Here is a 5257-nt window from a genome sequence, read left to right as displayed (position 1 = left end):
GGGTTTCTCTGTGTAGCCTCGGCTGTCCTGGAACTCACTTTGTAGACCAGGCTGGCCTCGAACTCAGAAATCCGCCTGCCTCTGCCTCCCGAGTGCTGGTATTAAAGGCGTGCACCACCACGCCTGGCACAGAGGAACTTTATGCTAGGCTCAAGTCTGCATTTTAAGGGACTAATTACTCTGGTCTTAGACCATTTTACCTTCATTATGAATCCGTAAGTGCCTACTCCTTGCCATTTCCCTGCCTCTCTTATGCTTTCTTGGTGTATACATGTCTGAGCACATGGGCATTTACTTCTCAATCCCATCATAGCTCCCATCTCTACTCTGACAATATCTAATCAAGTCCCTCTACCCTAAAATACTCCATGTGCTCTGAACTTTTATGGTTCTACTTGATGTCCATATCTGGTTATTTGATAGATATAGTGCACGTATTATGTGCATAATAGAATTCATCTATTGTCTTTCTTCATGATATTTATCTTTATCCAAAAAATGTGTATTTCCCAGACCCCCTCATTTTGAAAAATGGAGAAATCAGTAACACAGGTGCGTTACCACCTGTTAAGGAAGCTTTTGGGATTTTTCGTCTCATACCCTTCATATCCTATTCATTGAAAAGAAAAGTTTCATTTATACTTGTTAAGCATATTCGGACTGACACATTCTGTGAATTCCTCTCTATGATTCTGGCTCCACAACGATGAATCATCAATAATTTATAAAAGAGGACAACACATGTTCACTTATTGTATTCTTTACAAAAACAAAGGTTATCTTCAAGAGAGTTTAGAATGAACATTTTCGTTATAATCCTTCAAAGTCTCCTCAAGCACCTTCAGAACCCACGCAGTCTCTTGATTGTATCCCACAAGGGGTGGCCTTGCCGAACTCTTCCCTCATCCATCACCTTCACTACTTTCTCTTTTTCACACCATCATCTGGCTGTTCTTTGATTCTTGCAAACTCCTTCTGTTTCTCACACTGGGAGTTCATGTTCCTTCAGCTCTGAGAATCCCCATCAGTTGTTTTCTGCATTTGAGAGAAACGAAAGGAGCCTGATGCGCCCCCTGCTGGTGCTGTTCTGCATTTTTTTTTTCCTTTTTCCTCATCTTGCTGTTGCTTTCTAATACTGCTCCTAATAATTCCTATGAGCAGGGAAAAGATAACAAAGTAAAATATAAGACTGATTTTCCCTGTTATTTATAAAAAGAAATAATTTAATTTTAGCACATACCTTTTTAGAATAGAAGTATATAACTAAAAACGTGATTTGTAACAACTTAAAATTGTTATTGTTATCATGTAACTTTTTTTGTGGTGCTGAAAACTGAAGCAGGTAGTTCCAGGATTAGAACTATATTTTCATTAATGCGGCCAATTACTTCGGGGATATAACTGACCGTTTAGAAACTGGGGTTTGAAGGGGGTTTCTTGTATTGTGGACATGGCTCATTAAGATTTTTGAGGCTTGCTTGCTTGTTGCTATTCACAAAGTTCTCCACATATTATAATAATAAAGATAATAGGAGAGTGAGAGACACAGAGAGAGAAAGACACACACACACACACACACACACACACACACAGACAGAGAGAGAGAGAGACAGAGACAGAGACAGAGAGACAGAGACAGAGATACAGAGACACACAGAGAGATCAGCTGTTAAGTAAACTTTGGGCTCTGTGGAGGACCTAGGTACAATTCTCAGCACATATGTTGGATGACTCACAATCACCTGTCATTCCAGCTCCATAGGTTGAGGTTCTCTTCTGGTCTCTGTAAGCATAAGCACATGCATGCCATGTACACATAAGCACATAAATAAACGCAAATAATGTAAAGGGAGTTGGAGTCATTGCACACAGTTTAGATGCGTCTGTTTCTCTAGCAGAGGATAGGGCTCAGTTTCCAGCACCTAAATGGCAGATAGTAACTGGCTGAGACTCTAGTTCCAGGGAACCAGCAACCTTTTCTAGTCTTTGTGGGGATCAGGCACACACATTGTATATCTACATACAGGCAAGGAAAATACCCCCCACACCTAAAATATACATTAAAAAATCCTATTAAGAATTAAAAAGCTAAGAAAAAAGAAGGGACTTAAGTTACTTTTGTAGCTTCCTTCATCTTGTCTAAAGCAGTCTTACACACTGGTTCTGTTTGGATATTAGTGTGGCAGAGAAAAGGTGAACATATGACTTGTGACACTTTTCAGTGGCAGAACCTAAACCAACATTTCTACATAGCTACAGCAAATTGTGGAAGCAGCAAGGAAAGGGATATGCCTAGCCATTCTAGAGGATTCTGATCAATGTCTGCTTATTGCATGGGAGAAGGAATGATTAATTTCCAGAAAGGTACAATAAAAGTTTGTCATATTTAAAGAATACTTTGATATAACTTTCCAGTAAGGTTACACTTTCCACTAAAACTCATAGCCCAATAAGTGTTGCAGGACACAACAAAGTGTTTTAACAATTAGTGATATGCTTTCTGGCCAACAGAGTTCTTCTTTGGTACCTTTATTTTGTTTATTCGTGGCTTTAACCCATCCACTCCTTTTCTGTGCAGGAAATTATGTCTGGCTGTGGAACTGACAGGGATGCTTTGAATTTTTTGATGTAATGTCAGATGTTTATCTCTCTATGTCACTCTCCCTAGAACTATTCTAGTGTTCTTCTCTGGAATGTAAATGTAACTTAGTAAATAAAGACAATGGAAGGCTGGGTATAACGTCCAACTTCTATGGGTGTAATGTTGGAAGATCACAAACGAGTAAATAATACTAGTCACTGTTAATCTTCAGATTTCTTGTAAGCCATGAATGACATATCTTCATTGGTTTAAGCAATTCTTATTTAGAATTCCTTTTACTTGATGAACATTCCTTCGACAGATGCAGTGTTTTCCTGGAGTAGCTGGCACAGAAAAAGAAAGGGATAGGAGAGGATATTGTACCAAAAGCAATTTGACCAAGTCATAGATGTGTATGATTTTTCCAAACTGGTTTTATGAGTGGAAGTCTTTACTGTGGCCTTGTTTTCATTTCCTGTTACCCCTAGTGCGATGCTCTCTGATACCTTTGATTTCTCTCTATTCTGCTTTTGTATGTTACAGAATAGAATAGAGGTAGCTTCTGCCCGATGTAGTTTCATAGCTTGACACAAAAAAACAAATGAAGTAGCTGGATACAAAATACACACATAGATATCAATAGCCCTCTATATACAAGTAAGAAATTTTGAGAAAGAAATCAGGGAAACAGCACTGTTCATAATAGACTTAAATAATATAAAACATCCTGGGCTAACTCTAACTAAGCAAGTGAAAGAGTTGTACAATAAGGTATTTAAAACATTTTAAAAAGGAATTGAAGAAGATGTCAAAAGATGGAAATATTTCCCTAATCAAGGTTTGGTAGGATTACTACAATGGAAATGACCATCTTTCCAAAATTAATTTACAGATTTACTTAAATCACAGTCAAATTTCTGATATAATATCTTGATAGATTAAAGATCATTTTTAGCTTCATATAAACACACACACACACACACACACACACACACACACACACACCAAAACAACAGAATAGATAACAAAATCATAAATAACAAAAGATCTGGAGGTATCACCAACCCTGGCATCAAAAATTGTACAAATGACAGCTCATGCTGGTAAGGATGTGGAATATGGGGAACCCTTTTCCATTTCTGGTGAGAGTGCAAACTTGTACAGCCAGTATGGAAATCAGTGTGGAGTTTCCCTCAGGAAGATGGGAATTGATGTATCCTATAATCCAGCGATACCTGTCTTGGCCATTAACCCAAATGGTGCTTCATCTTATTACAGAAACAGTGGATAAACAATGTTTATAGCAGCATTATTAATACTAGTCAGAAGTTAGAAAAAGCCTAGATGTCTCTCAAGAGAAAGATGGATGAAGAAAATGTAATACACATACACAATGAGATAATACTCAGCCATTAAAAAAAATGACAGGACTAAATTTGGAGGTAAATGGGCAGAACTAAAATAAAATACTCCTGAGTAAAGAAACTCTAACCTAGGAAGACAAATATGGTCCTTTGGATATGTGTAGGTACTATCCACTAAGTCAATCATTACTAGTATTCAATAGAACCACAAAGACTAGGTATAGAGTAGAGAATATAGGAAACCGATAGATCTCCATAGGAAAGAGAAATAGAATAGATAATTATGGATGAATAGGGATAGGAGTGAGAGGATCAAGTGGTGAAGCAGCTTGGAGGATTGTTGTGGGAAGAAATATAGAAAGAGACAGCTAAAATCAAGGGCATTTTACAAGACAATATGAAACCTAATATCATAGATGCTTCCTAAAGTATATATATATATATATATATATATATATATATATATATACTTTATATATATAAATATATATATATAAAGTATATATAACCATTTGGGTTAATGGCCAAGACAGGTATCGCTGGATTATAGGATACATCAATTCCCATCTTCCTGAGGGAAACTCCACTTTATATATAAACTCCACTTTATATATAAACATGATATAAATGAAATTGCAAAATAATTGTCAAAATATGGAGTTACAGAGTCCCAGCTTGATTTCTTTTATTATTATTATTATTATTATTATTATTATATTTTCTTTAATTGCATTTCAAATGCTATCCCGAAAGTTCCCTATACCCTCCTCCTGCCCTCCTCCCCTACCCACTCACTCCCTGTTCTAGGGCTTATAAAATTTGCACTGCCAGTTGTGCCAGCACCATTTGTTGAAAACACTGTCTTTTTTCCACTGGATGGTTTGAGCTCCCTTGTCAAAGATCAAGTGACTATAGGTGTGTGGGTTCATTTCTGGGTCTTCAATTCTATTCCATTGATCTACCTGTCTGTCACTGTACCAGTACCATGCAGTTTTTATCACAATTGCTCTGTAGTACAGCTTGAGGTTAGGTATGGTGATTGCCCTAGAGGTTCTTTTATTGTTGAGAATAGTTTTTGCTATCCTAGGTTTTTTGTTATTCCAGATGAACTTGCAAATTGCCCTTTCTAACTCAGTGAAGAACTGAGTTGGAATTTTGATGGGGATTGCATTGAATCTGTAGATTGCTTTCAAGAGGATAGTTATTTTTACTCTATTAATCCTGCCAATCCATGAGCATGGGAGATCTTTCCATCTTCTGAGATCTTCTTTAATTTCTTTCTTCAGAGACTTGAAGTTCTTATCATACAGAT

The sequence above is a fragment of the Mus caroli genome, chromosome 5 (genome assembly GCF_900094665.2).
Source record: "Mus caroli chromosome 5, CAROLI_EIJ_v1.1, whole genome shotgun sequence".
Classification (NCBI taxonomy): Eukaryota; Metazoa; Chordata; class Mammalia; order Rodentia; family Muridae; genus Mus; species Mus caroli.
Note: the sequence above shows the minus strand (reverse complement) of the source record.